Below are 20,676 nucleotides of genomic sequence, written 5' to 3'. Positions count from 1 at the left end.
CACCCTGCAGACTTCTCTGATGAGTGTTTTGTGAACTACGAAGCTGTGATTCCGTGTTAGGTTTAATTTTGTGTTAGGTTCTTTAGACCAGTGATTCCCAACCTTGGCAACTGGAAGATAGTTGGACTTCAACTCCCAGAATTCCCCAGCCAGCGAATGCTGGCTGGGGAATTCTGGGAGTTGAAGTCCAACTATCTTCAAGTTGCCAAGGTTGGGAATCACTGCTTTAGACAGAGATCTTTCTTAGCCTCTACTTGAAGTTGGTTCAGATGGAATCCTGGCGTTCTATCACTGAATTATGGAATTCCCCTTTGACTTTGGTTTTATGATGAGTTTTAATTCTTCTTTCTTTTTTATTGCAAATGTCTGGTACGGAGAAGGTGACATTTATAAATGTGTACAATCTCTTCACACATGCACACACCCAAAGCTTGGGGGCAAGCTTTTTCTCTTATAAGGCTCTTTCCTGCCACAGCATCCAAATTCCTTTGCCCGAATTGCTTTCTCTTTTTGTCTTTAAGGAAAAAAATACAGACAAAGAAGAAGGGGGAAAAAATTGAGTTTCCTTTCTTTTCCTTTCCTTCTTTTTTCTTCTTCGACATACACACTGGATGAATTTTATGACTGCAGTGAAAGCTTCACTGATTTTATGGTGGCTTTATAAGATGATTTTCTTCTTGCTTTTTTTTTTTTTTTAGTTTTTCATACCGTGATTTTATATGTGAGATAAAATAATACATTTTCAAAAGCAAGATATTTCTCCACCAGCCATCCTAAATACATTAGAGACATTACAGAGGCCAAACGGCCCATATGAGAATTTACAGTAATAAGGATGGAATACTGTAGCTCCTTCAGTTATTGTTGGACTGGTCAAGGTTAGTTTGATGCTTGTGATCTGGTAGTTCCTAAAGACCCCCCAGTTTTTCACATATAATCTCCTTTATATGCTGCTAGCAAGGAATTAGGTTCACAGAGGAAAAATGTGCAAATGATTTTAAAGGATTTTATTTATTATATTCATATCCCACTAGAACACAGGCAGGCAAAACTATGCCAATACACAGGGCAGCCGGGGTGGGTGGGGAGGATATAAGCCAGTGATGGCAAATCTACCCTGTTTCTCCTAAAATAAGTCACCCTCGAAAGTAAGACATGGGAGAGATTTCGTAGAATTTCCTAATATAAGGCATCCCCTGAAAGTAAAATGTAGGAGATGTTTCATTTTGCAGCATCCCCGAACAGAAAATATATAACATTGCTGTCCATAAATTGCATCGCAAAACGCTGCATCAATCAGATTTAAAACACATCCAATACGCATCCAACATGCAGCTGCGTGTTTGGATGCGTTTTTGCTGCAGCAGGATACAGGACACAGGACACAATTCATTGAAAAAAAATAAGACATCCCTTGAAAATAAGACGTAGCACATCTTTGGGAGCAAAAATCAATATAAGACGCTGTCTTATTTTCGGGGAAACACAGTATGACAGAGCCAAATCTGCCGGCACATGTTCAGGCCAGGCAACTGATTTTCGGCTCCCATCCCCTCCCTCCCTCCCCCCCTCTCTCTCTTGTTCTCTCTTTCTCTCACTTCCTTCTACTATTGTCTTAATGGTCCTCCTGTGAAATGGTCTTGCCTCAGAAACCGCAACCAATTATGAATTATAAATTAAATAAATAAATAAATAAATAAATAAATAAATAAATAAATAAATACATACATACATACATACATACATACATACATACATACATACATACTTACATACATACATACATTGTGTGTGCGTCTGTTAGTATATGGGGTTCTTTTAAATCTTGTATAAATTTTAAAGTTATCTGGATTATTTATGATTTGTTCTATCTTGTTGTGAGCCGCCCCGAGTCTTCGGAGAGGGGCGGCATACAAATCTAAATAATAAATAAATAAATAAATAAATAAATAAATAAATAAATGAATGAATGAATGAATGAATGAATGAATGAATAAATAAATACATACATACATACATACATACATACATACATACATACATACATAACATAAATAATAATAATTTATTTATTTGTCAAACAAGTATGGTATTATAGTACATATTAACATAACATAACATAAGTAGAACATAGTAATAGAAAGGATAATAAAACAGTAGGACAGGTACACTAGGGGAAAGCCGTTTTGTCCTCCAGAGACTTCATAGATGCTTCCCTGAAGCCCTGGAGTGCAAGAAATTGGCCAATGGGAAAACCGGAAGTTTGGAAAATGGACTTCCGGTTTTCCCATTGTGCTGTTTTTCACACTCCGTGGCTTCAGGAAGCTTCCCTAAAGCCTCCAGAGTGCAAAAAACAGCACAACAGGCAAACTGGAAGTCCATTTTTCTGAACTTCTGATTTGCCCATTTGGCCATTTTTTCACCATCCTAGGCTTCAGTGAGGCAAGGGGAAAGAGAGGATTATGCACATGCACAGAGCAACATGAAGGGTGCACATGCATGAGGGGGAGGGAATGGGTGTGGGCATGTGCGCATTTGCTATCACCCTTTTGGCACACGAACCAAAAAAGGTTCGCCATCACTGACATAGATGGTACTTCCAAATCAATGTTGTACCTGAATGTTCTCTTATCCTTCTAAGTCTCATCCAAAGAGCCACTGAGAAAGTAGGGCCACTATATTGGAGCTGCAATAATTGAATTGACACTTAGATGGCATCAACTGTTTTTTCCTCTTTGCTACCATCTGGTGTTCATCTTGGGTTTTGCACCATGGATATGACTGCCCTCCAGAAGCAGAGCCACTAAAACAGACTGACAAAAGGCGAGCCTTCTACAGGGTGATGATATTCAGAAGCAAACTTCTAAAAGACTAAAATGTCCATCTTCCTTCTCGTCAAGTAGGCGATACTTTTTAAAGACCATCTAAAATAGCACAAAATGGTGGAATTGCTGTCTTGTTAATGATGATGGCAATTAATTAATCTCCTGGACAATAATAATGTCTTCATGCAAATGATATATAATTTATTATTTAACCATAATCAAATATAATGTTCTACCATAAGTGAAAAAAACCATGCTAGCCTAGGGCAAAAAATGTGGCTATAGTATTGAATTAGATAAATGGCAGGACTTATGGGAGAGAAATAGAAAGTTAACCTTAACAGTTGGCATCTTCCACCCACAAGATTAGCTAAAATTAACAAAAACCTTTCACTCTTATGCTAGAAATGCAAGGCAGCACCAGGAACTTTCTACCACATGTGGTGGGTATGTCTGAAAACTAGAGATTTTTGGCATCAGATAAGAAGGTTGCTGGAAGAGATGCTAAACCAAAGCGTAGATTTAAAGCCAGAATTATTCCTATTAGGAATTACAAATGACAAATATAGGAAAGGAACAATATATTTAATATTGCACATACTAATGGCAGCAAGGTTGAAAAGTAAAGAGATTCACACTGAAGTAGAGATAATAAAGAAGAAATTGACTTGTGCAGAAATGGACAAGCTGACTTTCAATTCAATTCAATTCAATTTATTAGATTTGTATGCCGCGCCTCTCCGAAGACTTTAGAACTCAAAGACAAGAGTAAGACGGAATACAGTGTTCCCTCAATTTTCGCGGGTTCGAACTTCGCGAATAGCCTATACCACGGTTTTTCAAAAAATATTAATTAAAAAATACTTTGTGGCTTTTTTTCCTATACCACAGTTTTTCCCACCCAATGACATCATACGTCATCGCCAAACTAATAATTTTTGCAAATAAATAACAATTTTTTTTTATTGTTAATAAATAATTATGTTTATAAATATCAGGATCACTAAGTGTCTTATTCAATGGTGAGTACCACAGTTTTTCCCACCCAATGACATCATACGTCATCGCCAAACTAATAATTTTTGCAAATAAATAACAAATTTTTTTTTATTGTTAATAAATAATTATGTTTATAAATATCAGGATCACTAAGTGTCTTATTCAATGGTGAGTACCAGTAATAATAGTGAGTAAATGGTTGTTAAGGGAATGGGAAATGGTAATTTAGGGGTTTAAAGTGTTAAGGGATGGCTTGTGATACTGTCCATAGCCAAAAATGGTGTATTTACTTCCGCATCTCTACTTCGCGGAAATTCGACTTTCGTGGGCGGTCTCGGAACGCATCCCCCGCGGAAATCGAGGGAACACTGTAGTATGAAATCTGGAATAAAATGCATCTGTGATTAGAAGTGAGGAGTAATTATCGGGATAGAGAAATATTGATAAATTGAGAGTTGAAAAATATTATTATAGTATTGTGTGATACGTAGGAATTGTATTTTTCTTGAAAGTAACTTTTACATATGAAGGGATATATGTGTTTGAAGCTTGATAGATTGTAAACATTGGGTAAGGATGGCATTTATCATTAGGTAAAACTTTATGGAAATGTTTTCCAGAAAAGTCATAATATGTCCAATGTTTTTAATTGTTTATTATATTTAAAAAAACTGTTTAAAACATCTAATGTTCTACCCATAGTTTCTTGCAGATTGAAAAAACTTCATCCCTGAAAAACTCAGTGACAAATCATTTTTGTAGCATTGCATAGATACACTCAGCTTGATCTGAGGGAGTTTCACCTTCTCACCCCTCTTCTTTTTAATAAAGCAGAAAGATTGAATGCAGGTACCAATGCATCTGGAGATCATCTCTTGATGCTTAGAAAGCCCTCCTGTGTGGGACTTTCAGCAATCAAAGCTGGAACTGGAGAACAGAATAAGCAGGCATGCTGTTGTGTATGTCTACAGTTTGGAGGAGGTAGGATAGGTGGGTATTAGCTTAAAGGGAACTTAGATGCAGCATGATAAATCCTATGTACCCCATTGCTGCATGAGTTTGAGGTTGTTCTCTTCTGAAACTGAGCTTTATTAATTTGTTTTATTGGTTTTGTTTATCATTCTCTCCCTCTCCTCCCCCCCCTCTGTGTGTGTATGTGTGTGTGTCAAATCTATTTATTACACCAATTTATCCAAAGGTATGCATTTCTGTCTGCTAAGTTTGCAGATTTCTCCACCGTCTTGCATTTTATAAAATTATTTTTATGAACCAATGCATTTTTCTGCAGACTTGCCCCTAATAAGATTACAAGAAAAAAAAAGTATTGCGAAATTCAAAAACATGCAAATATGTAAGCATAACTATTATTTCACAGCAGCACGTATTGATTTAAAGGAGTTGAATCAGGTTATTTTGTAAATTGAACAAATTCTCTGCTATATTTCATCAATAAGGATGCAGGCTGTTACACTGGTAATTGTACAATAAAAAATAGAGCATTTGCGTACACCATATAGCTAAGCCATTGCTACCCAAAGTTTTCCTCCATTACCCAAAACCGTTTATGAGAAAGTCTTAACAAACTTCAAGGTTCAATTGGAAATCATTTTCTTCAACAGCATCATAACTCTGAACAGACACTGAATGAATAGTCATAATTCAAGAACCACATGTATTTTAAAAACAGCACCATTGAATAATCTTTATGACATTTCAATAAATTATCAGTGGTAATTTCATTGATTTTTCATCTTAATGGGAATAGCTCTTTAAGTCGATTTAAATTCTCTGTTGTGATGGGTAATGGGTTTATTTATGTGTTGTTACCCAAAATAAAGCATTTACACCCAATCTGGGGTAATTTGCCCAGAATTGGGAAACGCCGAATCAAAATCATGGTAAGATTGAAATTTTCCCTCTGAAAAAATAACATTTATTTCCTATCCAGTTAAAGAATAGAAATAGCTGCAGGAAAAAGGTTTAGAGAGCCTTAGTCTTCATTACAAGTGTTGCACTTGAATTGATGGCAACAGGCAAATGGGGGCAAATCTTTTGCTTTAAGGTATGAAAAGGAGGGCTTACCCATAGATCACAGAAAGAAACACATATGTTGTTAAAATATTTTTTTATTCCTGTAAATATTGCTGCCCATCAAAGTAAATCTAGATCCACGTTTATTAGCTGCTAAAATGATTAAGGATCACTATAGCTATCATAGCATCCTCTGCAACCATCATTTTAGTAGCTGCTTTAAAACACCTAATAAATCGGTACACCGTTTATAGGCTTCCCTTCACCCCACAATTGAACAAGGTCATCCCTGTACATTGCCTCCTCTCTTCTTCCCTGGCCCTGCATCAGTTTCGAGGATGCTCTTGGCTTTTTGTATATCTTTGCATCTTGCAGTCAGTGTTGACTCCTGGCAACTACCTGGCTTCAGTCCCTGCAGTTGTACCGTCCTAGGGCTCAGAGAGGGCGAGCCAGCTGGCTTTCTGTCCAAGGTAGAACCAAAACTCACAACCTCCCCGTTTCATAGCCTGGTGCTTTAACCACCACACTACTGGCTTTCTTTCTTTCTTTCTTTCTTTCTTTCTTTCTTTCTTTCATTCCTTTCTTCCTTTCTTCCTTCCTATTTTTTCTTCCTTTCTCTCTATTTCCCTCCCTCCCTTCCCTCCCTTTCCCTCTCTCCATCCCCCTCTTTCTTTCTTTCTTTCTTTCTTTCCTTCCTTCCTTCCTTCTTCCCTTCTCTTCCCTTCCCTTCCTTTATTTCTTATTTTTTCTTTCTTCTTCTCTATTTCCCTCCCTCTCTCTCTTCCTCTCACCTTTCCTTCCTTCCTTTGCTAATTTATTTCATTCTTTTTCCCTCTCTCCTTCCCCCTTTCTTTCTTTCTTTCTTTCTTTCTTTCTTTCTGTCTTTCTTTCTTTCTTTTGTTTTTTCTTTCTTTTTCTTTCCTTCCTTCCTTCTTTCCTTTCTTTCTTTGTTTCCTAATTTATTTATTTCTCCTTCCCTCCCTCCCTCTCCCTTCCTTCCTCCCTTCCTCCCTTCCTTCCTCCTTCCTTCCTTCCTTTCTTTCTTTCTTTCTTTCTTATTTTTTTTCTTTCTTTCTATTTCCCTCCTTCTCTCCCTCCCTCTCTCCTTCTTTCCTTCCTTCCTTTCCTAATTTATTTCATTCTCTTTCCCTCTTTCTTTCTTTCTTTCTTTCTCTTTCTTTTATTCTTTCTCTTTTTTCTTTCTTTCTTTCCTTCTTTCCTTTCATTTTTCCCCAATATATTTATTTCTTTCTCCCTCACTCCCTCTGTCCACCTTCCTTCCTTCCTCTTTCTTTCTTTCTTTCTTTCTCTCTCTCTCTCTCTCTCCCCCTCCCTCCCCCCCTCTCTCCCCCCACCTCGGGGAAAATGGTGCGAACCAGAAGGAACTCGCCCCTGAACCAAACTCAGAGAGCAATTGGGACTTTAATATTTGTGTGCCTTTCAATCTTGTTAGGGCCATACACTGTGTAGACTCTAGGTAATATGTGCCCATTACAATCTCTCTGCCACTGCCTTCCCAGCCACCTACAGAGGCTCCTCCCTGCTGTTATAATAACTCACTTAAAGGGCCTAGTTAAAGACACGGGAACTTTCTCCCCACTTGCCAATCCATCAGCTTCTGAAAAGCCCATTGCCTGGGAGAGGCCCCAGGTGACCAGCCAGCTTGTGTTTCTCATTTTCTAGGAGATCACTGTCCTTTTCCACTGGGCAGCCTAAACCCAGCTAAATCACTTCTATCAGATAGAACAGGTGGGTCGTGCACCCCCGGTTAAGAAAGGGGATTCTCCTGGTTGCAATTAGCTAGGCGGAAAATCTATTAAACGTCCTTCGTTCTTAATCCACCAATTTGCCCCTTTGCCTCAAGAGGGACATCAAGAGGCGCCCGGGATGGAGCGTATCTGTGAGAGAGCAAGAAAGAACAACAATAACAATCCTGCATCTGTCCCTAATGAGTTGCACATTTTGCCCATCATCGTGTGAGGGTGTGGAAAATGCAATCAGTGATGAATGTGGCTCCCCAAAGAACATGGGATTGTTTGACTCATAGCATAGGCGTCAGCCCTTTTCAAAAGCCTCGTTTATGTTTTTTCTCAGTCACAGAGCAGGCCAAAACGAGCAAAGCAATCTTTTCCCATGTACGTTCTGTTGGAAGAAATGTCCACCTGGGTTCAATTCCAATGGGGAGAAAGACACTGGAAACATAGAGGATGCATGGAAGGATGGTGTAATGGAGCAGAACCATTAAGCGCATGGTCCTAGTGTAGCTGAACGCATGGAGTGGCAAGTGAGGGTTATTTATACCCTCTCTTGGGGCTTTGAACGTGAGCTTCCTGTTCCTGTGGCAAGGGCAAGTATCCTATTGGCTGTCAGACTCCCAGGGGGCTATATGGGGATCTTAGGTAACTTTGTAGGCTGTCTGTGTCCCAGGCTTGGTTGAATCTTGCTGGGTGATGCAACGAAGGGGCTTTGGGGAATTCCTATTATGGCTGAGGGCTAATCCTACCTATGTTGGATCTTGAGTGAGGGTATTTGCTTATGAATAAAACCTAGCCATGGGCTATTGAGGAGGGTGGGGCTATTAAGAGTGAGTCTGCTACCTACCTCAAAAAATTTGTTTCTCCATTTTTCATCCAGGGAAATATAATATTCTGCCTTTTTAATATTTCCTAGAATATGTCATTCTTCTAGGAGAGGGGTGGGTACTAATTTTCTACAGTTCAGATATCAAACTTTGAAGGGACAACCATAAATGGTGTCTGTATAGTGACACCAACAGCATAAAAATGTAATAAAATAAATAAATTTTATTTTATTTATTTCCACGTTTCCATGCCCACATTTCTGCAACACTCCGCGGCGTGCACTGGCTGCCGATCGGTTTCCAGTCACAATTCAAAGTATTGGTAATGACCTTTAAAACCCTACATGGCATTGGGCCAGAATACATCCGGAACCGCCTTCTACCGCACGAATCCCAGTGGCCGATAAGGTCCCACAGAGTTGGCCTTCTCCGGGTCCCGTCGACCAAACAATGTCGTTTGGTGGGCCCCAGGGGAAGAGCCTTCTCTGTGGCGGCCACGGCCCTCTGGAATCAACTCCTCCCAGAGATTAGAACGGCCCCCACCCTCCTTGTCTTTCGCAAATTACTCAAGACCCACCTTTGTCGCCAGGCATGGGGGAGTTAGGATATTCCTTCCCCTAGGCCATTATAAGTTATGTATGGTATGTTTGAGTGTATGTTTGGTTTTTATAATAAGGGTTTTTAGTTGTTTTATTAAATTGGATTGTTACATGTTGTTTTTTATCATTGTTGTTAATTGCCCCGAGTCTGCGGAGAGGGGCGGCATACAAATCCAATAAATAAATAAAAAAAATAAAATAAAATGCACCCTTATCTTTGTTTTCTGTTGCGTAGCTACTTCTCCTCCATTTTTGGGGGGTGGGTGGGTGGCTGTTTGTGCACATAAATGTGTGTGTGTGTAATAACAACCAAACATATGACAAAGTACAACTAAAAATATAGCCGTGCTAATAAAATTAGAAAAGCCTACTCTATATAGTGTAATAATGAATACATGAATGACATTTATAGAAACAAAAGATAATTCCATTAAAAATTAAAATACAATTAGCTCAATCCTTTAAAATATTATTAAATCTAGCCATATAAACGTTCACTTGCTCCTTTTCCTCAGTTTCAAGACAATGATATTTATGTAATATACTTAGATTCCTGATATTCTATTATGTAGGTACCTTGGAGAATTAAATATAGAAAAGAAAAAACATATATTCTATCAACAGTAATTACTGTCTTGAATGTTAATACACCACTTACACACCCACCACTTCTATTTCCAGTCTGAGGGACCAGATTAATCTTGCTGGTGCTGGTCCACCCAGAATTTAAAAGCTTTCTCTGTTGCCGCCCCGGCTCTTTGGAATCAACTCCCAACTATGTCCACCCTGCTGGTTTTTTGTAAAGCCATGGCTATGCCTGCAAGCTTGGGGGCCCTAAATTAACACCAACATGACCACCTGTATGAATACGACTGCGTTAATGGCATGTATGTGTGTTGGTGAGTTGCTTTGTTGGGAGTTTTAATTAGGGTTTTAGAATTATATTTTTTTCTTGACTTTTTATTGTTATTTGTAATTTTATATGGTAATTTTATATTGTTGTAAGCTGCCCTAGGTCCCTCGGGATTGGTGGCATAGAAGTCAAATTAAAGAAAGAAAGAAAGAAAGAAAGAAAGAAAGAAAGAAAGAAAAAGAAGAAAAAAGAAAGGAAGGAAGGAAGAACAAAAGAAAAAAGAAGAAAGAAAGAAAAAAGGAAGAAAGAAAGAAAGAAAGAAAGAAGAAGAAAAAAGAAAGGAAGAAAGAAAGAAAGAAAGAAAGAAAGAAAGAAAGAAAGAAAGAAAGAAAGACTGTTCAGCCTGGTTTCCTGATGATGTTCGTCCATTGTGTTCCAAGAGGACCTTGACATCTAATGGTTTGTGGACTGTATGCAATGTGTCCGCAGGTGGCTGGTAAGGCCTATGTGGGCACAAAATGTTCTTCCACATGTTGATCAGACATGTGTGGGCACCATTGTCGCAGCATCTGGTTCCCTAGATGCTGAAAAAGCCTCTTCCAACATAATTCATAATCTCAAGCTCTGCCTTGAAGCATCCTTTCATGCTACAGTAGGTTGGGCGTAGACTCACAGAAGAGACTTCACATCAGTGGCCTCAACTCTTACGATGGCAGTAAACAAAGACTTAAAAAAAAAAACCCTCTCCCTTGCCTTTTAAATTTATCAATTTTTATTTGTGCTGTCAAGTTATATTTTAACCTTTGGTGCTCAATGTTTTCTTTTAAAAAAGAAAGAGCTCTCTCTATAATGTTTGCGAATCTTTTTTTTTTTAAGTTTTAAATTGATGGGTGTGGAGGGGGGGTTATTTGTGTAGACCCTCTAAAATTATTTAGTCCCTCTAGGATTATTTGTGTAGTCCCTCTAAGGGCTTTTACAGGAACCGAAGTGGAATAAGCCTTGCTACAAAGCTCAAAGTCTACTGAGCAGTAGTGCTAACTACCATGATGTGTGCCAGTGAGACTTGGAGTGTATACAGGAGACCCGCTAGGGAATTGAACCACTTCCACAAGACCTGCCTCCGTAGAATTCTGAGGATCTGGTGGCAGAATAAGATCTGTGACACTGAGGTCCTCTCCAGGACAGGCCTGCCATCTCCCTGCTGATGAAAACCCAGACATGCTGGGCAAGCCATGATGCTAGGATGCCAGACCATCACATCCCTAAACAGTTCCTCTATGGTGAGCTGTCTAAAGGAAAGCAATTGCATCGGGGACAAAGGAAGGATTCAAAGATACATTGAAAGCTTCCTTAAAGTCCCTCGATATTGACATCACCTTCTGGGAATCCCTGGCACAAGATCGACCAACATGGCGCGTACTGATCACCAAAGGCTGCCAGACATCTGAGGACAGAAGAACAATCATAGCAGAAGACAAGCGAGCACTCCGCAAAGCCAGAGCTGCAAATGCTGCGACAATGATGCCCACACATGTCTTCCCAACATGTGGCAGAACATTTTGTGCCCATATAGGCCTCACTTCTAGTGTTGGGTGAACCGAACTTGCAAAGTTCGGGTTCGTGCCGAACTTTGCAGTGTTCAGCATGCCAAACCTGAACCTGAACTTTTTTAAAAGTTCGGGTAAAGTTCGGGTTTGGGTTCGGCCAAACACCACGAAATGCTGCCGCCCAGGAGGAGAGTGGGAAATCCCACAATGGGATTCCGGGGGTGGGGTTTTGACATCACGGAGATTACTTCCTGGCCGACCGAAACGGGGAGGAAGGAGTCTCCGTGATGTCAAAGCCCCGCCCCCGGAATCCCTTCGTGGGATTTCCCACCTCCTTTTGCTTGCAGCACTGCTGCGGCATCCTTTTCTATAAAAATAAAAGGAAGCAAAAGGAGGTGGGGAATTCCCCACCTCCTTGTTTATTTTTACAGAAAAGGACACCGCAGTGGCTTGCTGCAAGCAAAAGTTCGGGTTCGGGTTTGGGTTCAGTTCAGGTTCGGCGAACTCACCCGAACTTCACAGCAAAGTTTGTTGGGTTCGCCCAACACTACTCACCAGCCATCTGCGGACACATCATGTACAGTCCACAACCAATTAGATGACAAGGTCCTCTTTGAACATGATGGACGAACATCATCGTAACAGATAGTCCTTGTCTTCTGACCATAGGTGAGCCCTAACTTTATGTGGCTAAGCCAAGTGAGTTTTGTCCCACTTTCTTGCCACAGTTGTTATGTGAATCAATGTAATTGTTAAGTGAGTCATTCAGTTGTTAAGTGGATCTGGCTTCCCCATTGACTTTGCTTGTCAGAAGGTCACAAAAGGGGATTTCATGACCCTGGGACACTCCAGCCGTCATAAATATGAATCAGTTGCCAAATATCCGAATACAAGTCATGTAACCATGGGGATGATGCAAGGGTCATATGGCTGAAAAATGGTTATAAGTCACTTTTTTCATTGACATTGTGCCTGAGGTGACCAATCGTCCCCCTCTCGGGAGGACAGTCCTTCTTTGTAGGTTCTGTCCTTCCTCAAAAAGTGTCCTCCTACCTGTCCTCCTTTTTGATATTTTAAAACTAATCTGTTAATCTCTGTATTTAGAGATGCCATGCTAAACAGTTACGTGTCATGTGATGGTACAGTTCAGAAAGACACGATTATGAAACACATGCGCAGGGCATAGGAAAACTTCACGTGTCTCACACTTATCTCCCACTATTGCCTCTATATTATACTTTGTGTTTACTCCTAACGGAAATATGAAATTATTTCCCTCTCAGTGAATATTATACTTAGGTAAGTACAATTCACGTTTTATTAATTCATTAGTTCAATTTTATACAACCCTGTTTTCAACACAAGTGTAAAATAATTTAAATATAGATTTAGCAAAGTTTGATCACTTTCGTTATTAAAGTTTTAGTTTTAATTATTATTTTTATTTATTCATAATGACATAAATGTTTCATTTATCTACGTTGTAGTTTTTCTTTAATTTTTTTTCATTGTAAAAAAAATGGTCACCTTAATTGTGCCAAATGACCACTAAAGGAATGGTTGTAAGTCGAGGACTACCAGTACCTGAATTGCAGGACAGGGGAAAGAAAATTTTCAAGGGGGCAAGAGCACAGGTGAAATCATGATGACATGGTGTGTGTGACAGAGTTATTTTTAATATTAACTATTGTAACGCTTTCTAAATGGGGCTACCTTTTAAAAGTGTTGGGAAACTTCAGATCATGCAGAATGCAGCTGAGAGAGCAATCATGGGCTTCCCTAGGTATGCCCATGTTACACCAACACTCCGCAGTCTGCATTGGTTGCCGATCAGTTTCCGGTCACAATTCAAAGTGTTGGTTATGACCTATAAAGCCCTTCATGGCATCGGACTAGGATATCCCCGGGACCACCTTCTGCTGCACGAATCCCAGCTGCCAGTTAGGTCCCACAGAGTTGATCTTCTCCAGGTCCCGTCGACTAAACAATGTCGTCTGGCGGGACCCAGGGGAAGAGCCTTCTCTGTGGCGGCTCTGACCCTCTGGAATCAACTCCCTCCAGAGATTAGGACTGCCCCCACCCTCCTTGCCTTTCGTAAACTCCTTAAAACCCACCTCTGTCATCAGGCATGGGGGAACTGATACATCCCCCCTTTGCCTATGTAATTTTGTGCATGATATGACTGTGTGTATGTATTTTAGCTATTGGGGTTTTTTTTTAAGACTTTGTAATGTAAAACTGTTATTTTAGATTTTAATTATTAGATTTGTTACCATGCATTGTTTTTATCACTGTTGTGAGTCGCCCCGACTCTATGGAGAGGTGCGGCATACAAATCTAAACAATAACAATAACAATAACAATAACAACAACAACAACAACAACAACAATAATATTAACAGGCCAGCCCTGATAAACCCCCAGTGCAACTATTTCTTTTTATTTCCTGACAAAAATTGGTCAGAAATTAATCTTTAATTCTTCTGCTTATGGTTTGCCTTTTTATTCAGTCCAACAACCGAGGCAGCCAGCAATAACTAAAGCACAAAATAAAATACAAATGCGAAAGGAATGGTTTGCACAGGTGTGTGCAAGAAACTGGATGTTAGGGGTCTGCTTGCCTAGCGATATATTCAAATGGATGCTTGCCATTTTTAAAACATGCAGACTGAGGCCTGCACGGAATGGAATGGGATTATGAACTTGCCCTCCCTGAATGTGTCGGGCAGCTGAAATAAAAAAATGAAAAATTTAAGAGGCTAAGGAGGGTACTTAACAAAAAAAAATAGTTTCTTGCTAAGATATGAGTCAGGGGGCCATTGATGAAATGTACCCTCTAAAGCGAGAGGGAACACTAGCAAGTGGCAAAATGCTTTTTCTCACCTGGTTCCTCTGCCCGATATAATCCTTCAGAAAAACAAAACAAAGGTGTCTCTGTGTGTTGCTTAAACTCGGGATCTATTCTGTGGAAAATCATTTCAGAGACGTTCACTTTCCTCCACAGACAGAGTGAGAAAAAATCAGTTCTAAATCAAGAATGCCAGAATTGATGAGCAGCCCGGAAGGGTTGTGGTAATAGAAGCCATCGGGAGAGGGGGGAAAACTATATAGATTTTTCATTGTTTCTTATTCTTAGAAGGCAATTTTAAGAGCAGAGTGAAAATAACTCAGCATGGCAAAAGATTTGGGTAATTCCTCTTGGGAACGGACATTGTTTGTCAAGAAACGAATGACTTTTTATGACTTGGGTTGATAAAGGGACCACTCCAAAACTGAAGGTCAATTCCTCCTAGGTTTTTGGGGCTATTGAAGAGCAGCGGAATTTATGAGAAAAAGATTGGACACCATCCAGAAGACTGTGATGATCATGGGCCCATAGAGCGTAGGAACAAACACAAGTGACTAGCTTCTTTTTAAACAAAATAACAAGTCCTGAACCATGCCTTTTCCATATTATTTTTCTCTGCAACACCTCTGAAGAAACATAGCCTTCCATGCTTTATTTTATTTGTTTATTTATCTATTTATTTGTCAATCAAGTATAGGATAATAGTTTATATAAACATAACATAGAAAGTAATGATAAAAGAAGACAAATAGGAGAGTAAGTTAGGGACAGTAGGCACAATGGTGCGCTTATGCACGCCCCTTACAGACCTCTTAGAAAAGGGGAGAGGCCAACTGCAGACAATCTAAGGTTGAAAATTTTGGGCTTTGGGGAAGAAACCACAGAGGTGAATTCCAGGTGTTGATCACTCTGTTGCCAAAGTCATATTTTCTGCAGTCTAGTTTAGAGCAGTTTAAATTTAGTTTGAATCTACTACCTGCTTGTGTGTTGTTGCGGGTGAAGGTGAAGTATTATTATTATTATTATTATTATTATTATTATTATTATTATTATTATTATTATTTATTGGATTTGTATGCCACCCCTCTCGGCAGGGAAGGACATTTTGGTATATGATTTTGTGAACTATGGTTAGATCAGTTTGGAGGCAACATAGTTGTAAATTGCCTAATTTCAGAATTTCAAGTCTGGTGAAGTAAGGTATTTTGTTGGGGAGGAGGAGTGAAGGACTCTTCTTGTGAAATATTTCTGGACACTTTCAATTGTATTAATGTCTGATATGCAATGCTGGTTTCATATAGGTAAGCTGTATTCTAGAATTGGTCTGACAAATGTTTTGTAGGTGCTGGTTAGCAGCTCGATGTTACCAGAGAAGAAGCTATGTAAGATTAGATTGACAACTCTAATGCTTTTTTTTTTGGCACATGTGGGCTCTAGTTACAGTGGGCTCTAGTTTGGTTCTGCAACCCATTAAGATTGACACAGACTTCAGAGGATAATCAGAGCTGCAGAAAAAACAATTGCTGCCAACCTGCCTTCCATTGAGGACCTGTATACTGCACGTGTCAAAAAGAGGGCAGGGAAAATATTTACTGACCCCTCGCATCCTGGACATAAACTGTTTCAACTCCTACCCTCAAAACATCGCTACAGAGCACTGCACACCAAGACAACTAGACACAAGAACAGTTTTTTCCAGAATGCCATCACTCTACTAAACAAATAATTCCCTCAACACTGTCAGACTTTTTACTAAATCTGCACTTCTATTCTACTATTTTTTCTCATCATTCCTATCATCCTTTTTCTCCCACTTAGGACTCTATGACTGCTTGTTGCTTGTATCCTAAGATTTTTATTAATATTGATTGTTTCTTCATTGCTTATGAAGACCCCTATGACAACCATTAAGTGTTGTACCACATGATTCTTGACAAATGTATCTTTTTTCTTTTATGTATGCTGAGAGCATATGCATCAAGACAAATTCCTTGTGTGTCCAATCACATTGGCCAATAAAATTCTATTCTATTCTATTCTGTTCTGTTCTATTCTATGAAACATAGTGTGGAGAATGTGCTTGTTGGTTTGTCAAAGAAAAATGGTTGACTATCATGTGTAACGAAATGCCAGAATAGACTGACTTTTGACTTGATGTAGCGGGAACTCTTTGTGATTTTAATAGATCCCAGGTGGACACTACAATATATTTATGGACGTACAACAGATTCCTCCACTCTGTTTTACTGCTGCCTGAAAGATTGTGCTGAAGTGACCCAAACCAATTCAGTATTTCCCTAGCATTTCAATGGACCATTCTCTATCTATCCTGCTCAGTTACATCACCCAGTCAACCTTTGCACTTTGCTGCATGGTAGAATTAGCTATGACTAATTTTCAGAGATGGTTATGATTGTTATTCCTGATCCAGAGAAGACAGAGGCAGAAAGGAGGGGAGAGGGGCTCTCTTATGGCTTCCACAAATTCAGGATAAGAAGAGACCTGATGTTCATTCATACAGATGTTGCTGATTTAATAACAGTCTTTGTTCCATCCGGAGCTTATTCTTGTCAGGCAACTACAAAAATGTAAACTCCCATATGTGCCACTTTCTTTATTGCCGTTACCAACTATTTTTGCCTACATCCACCTAAGCAAAGGAAACCACCAAAGACCCCTTTAAGCAATGCCCTTCAGCCCATCATCATTCATTTGATGTGCATCCTTAACAAATAACAAAAACATGAATTTAAAAAGGCTGTCAGTAAACATAGAGGTTTAGTTGCACTGGCTGGATGACACTTTCTGAACTGTTCAAGTTTCATCTGCACAATAAAAAGAGATGAAAGACTGATTGCATCACTATTACAACCACAACCTTAGGTTTTTGGGTAGTGTTGTGGTTGAGTAACAGCCAGGTCCTCTGACAACAAACTTCGAGCCAGATGAACCAGGTCCATCTGGGCATGGTCGGCCTGTGTGGCTGTCAGAGGAGTCGGACAGTGAGGAGGAGGGACAGATAGAGTGTGAGGGTCCTGCAGAGGCTATAAAACCCCCAACTGGGGCTTTCCTTGGGTCTGATGAAGAAGAGGAGGTGAGGGATCCTATCCTGGATGCAAGAGTCAGAAGGATGCCGGGGGGGGGCGGGGCAAGAGCAGTTATGCAGGCTCAGAAGGAGGACTGGAGCACAGTTGTGCACAGTTTGCATCCCCAGGTTGTATATAAGGGGGAGGAATTGAAGGTTCCCTTTGCAGAAAATCAACATTTGATCCTTCAATGGAAAAGAGCACGTTAAGAGTTTTTGCCTGTTGTTTAGACATACCTTGCTGCAGTTCTGGACAATTATAAGGTTAAAGAATCCTGTGAGTCATTTTTGGCTTTGAAACCATTTGTTTGGAAATCTAGCTTATCAGCTCTGCCTCCTGCTTGAATTTTGGCAGCTGAAAGACATTCCTTGGTGCTAATTTGTGCTTCAGCTCCAGCAGTCCTTGGAAGAAGCTGATTATCTAGGTCCTCAGCAGTCAGGATTCAGGCCCGGCTACAGCACGGAAACTGCTTTGGTCGCGCTGATGGATGATCTCTGGCGGGCCCGGGACAGGGGTTTATCCTCTGTCCTGGTGCTTCTTGACCTCTCAGCGGCTTTCGATACCATCAACCATGGTATCCTTCTGCGCCGGCTGGAGGGGTTGGGAGTGGGAGGCACTGTCCTTCAGTGGTTCTCTTCCTACCTCTCTGGTCGGTCGCAGTTGGTGTTAGTGGGGGTCAGAGGTCGACCTCTAGGTTACTCCCTTGTGGGGTGCCTCAGGGGTCAGTCCTCTCCCCCCTACTATTTAATATCTACATGAAACCGCTGGGTGAGATCATCCAAGGGCATGGGGTGAGGTATCATCAGTATGCAGATGATACCCAGCTTTACATCTCCACCCCTTGTCCAGTCAGCGAAGCAGTGGAAGTGATGTGCCGGTGCCTGGAGGCTGTTGGGGTCTGGATGGGTGTCAACAGACTCAAGCTCAACCCCGATAAGACGGAGTGGCTGTGGGTTTTGCCTCCCAAGGACAATTCCATCTGTCCGTCCATCACCCTGGGGGGGGAGTCACTAAGCCCCTCAGAGAGGGTTCGCAACTTGGGCGTCCTCCTCGATCCACAGCTCACATTAGAGAAACATCTTTCAGCTGTGGCGAGGGGGGCGTTTGCCCAGGTTCGCCTGGTGCACCAATTGTGGCCCTATTTGGACCGGGAGTCATTGCACACAGTCACTCATGCCCTCATCACCTCGAGGCTTGACTACTGTAATGCTCTCTACATGGGACTACCTTTGAAAAGTGTTTGGAAACTTCAGATCGTGCAGAATGCAGCTGCGAGAGCTATCATGGGCTTTCCTAAATATGCCCATGTCACACCCACACTCCGCAGTCTGCATTGGTTGCCGATCAGTTTCCGGTCACAATTCAAAGTGTTGGTTATGACCTATAAAGCACTGGACCAGAATATCTCCGGGACCGCCTTCTGCCGCACGAATCCCAGCGACCAGTTAGGTCCCACAGAGTTGGCCTTCTCCGGGTCCCGTCAACTAAACAATGTCGTTTGGTGGGACCCAGGGGAAGAGCCTTCTCTGTGGCGGCCCCAACCCTTTGGAACCAACTCCCCCCAGATATCAGAGTTGCCCCCACCCTCCTAGCCTTTCGTAAGCTCCTTAAAACCCACCTGTGTCGAGGCTTCCGGTTTGGCGGTGATCGCGGCGGGACATCCTTGGCAGGGCTCTGCCAAGCGATCCCTTCTACCCCCTTCGAAGGTCGCATTCGCGATCGGATCGGGCTCGGATGGCCCGATCCCAGAACAGGGGGCTCCCCTCTGCCCGAGGAGCCATCGCTGAGACTCCAGAGGCAGCGGTTCGCCCCGCAGCTTCGAAGACGGGAGAACCGATCCTCTTCGTCTGAGAGGACCGGCCAGCGCTTTCTCCCCTCACCCAGCGGGAAGCTGAGAAAAAGCTCTAAATTGAAAGTTCTACATTTATCTAACTGAAAAAGAATACATCCGATAAAGGACTCAAGGTAAAAAATTTCCTCTTTGTTTCAAGACCAAAATCTGAAGATTTGATCGTTCGCAAGCCTCAAGGGAAAGTTTTTTTTTTTAACGAGGCGAAAGTGAAAGTTTTTTTTTTTCTGAGTCTCATCCGCAAATAACAGCCGAGACTAAATACTCTCATCTTCATTGTTTCCATCTTGTATTTGAATTTTGGAATCTATAAAATATTTTTTCTTACTCTATGCTTTAATAAAAGATTTTGAACTGGAAATGGCTATTTAGAAGATTTCAATGCTTAAAAGAAGTTAGTAAAGATGACTAAAATTTCTTTTTTATAGTCTGTTAAAACATTGTGTTCTGGGCTGACATCTTAACTGCGGAGGAATATAACTTTGTTGCCTTATTTTTTTTTTCTCTCATCCTGTTGTCTTTGCAACATAATATCATTATATAACAACTTGAAAATAAATGGGAAATAGAAGGAACTGATACCTTTCCTTTGGAATATTTACCTTTGGATTAACCTACTTGGATTACTTGCTGACTGTCTTTGAACTACTTTGGATTACTTGCTGATTGCTTTTTTTCCTTGGGATTATTTTTTCTTCTGAGAACCTTTTCACATCTGCCTGATCATATGAACTTCTGACTTCTAACCTGACTCCATCTTGGGATCTATTTTTTTTGCCTTTGTCTTGAATTTGGAAAAGAACATAGACTCCATTTTAACTACAAGAAAATTATTAATTTGACTTTTTTTTTTTCGTGAGACCTGCAATTGGGATTAAATACAATTGTATTTTCTGACATTGGGATTCACACTTTTTATTCATCTAATATAACTTCCTGATTTATAAGAAGAACATAACTATACATATTGTGTTTTCTTTTTGATTAATTAACTCTTTCTTTGTTCTCCTTCTGATTTTCCTTCTTTTTATTTCTATTTTTGAAAGAAGTTTGAATTGAAGACTATGCATTGTTAGCAAACCTTGGTTTCCTGCTCTATTTTAATTATTTGAATTGAAATACTCCCCATTTCTTTTTTTTTCTCTCCCTTTTTCTCCCTCTTCTTGCTGCCTTATTAAATCTTTTTTCTCTTCTTTCTTTCTTTGTACTTTTTCAAACTTTCCCTTTTTAAAATAGTTATTACTCTTTCTTTGCTGTCATTTATTTTGTCTTTTTATTAGACCATTTATTTTTAACTTTTACTGGTTTTTTATTCCTAAAAGTTTTATATTAGTTTCCTGAGGTATTATATCTTTAAATTTTTAAAGACAATTTAAATTTTTAAAATAATTAATAATAATATATATTGGATTTTGAATTTTGAACTTTCTTGATAATTGAATAGTTATAATTTAAGCG

The sequence above is a fragment of the Erythrolamprus reginae genome, chromosome 2 (genome assembly GCF_031021105.1).
Source record: "Erythrolamprus reginae isolate rEryReg1 chromosome 2, rEryReg1.hap1, whole genome shotgun sequence".
NCBI lineage: Eukaryota > Metazoa > Chordata > Lepidosauria > Squamata > Dipsadidae > Erythrolamprus > Erythrolamprus reginae.
Note: the sequence above shows the minus strand (reverse complement) of the source record.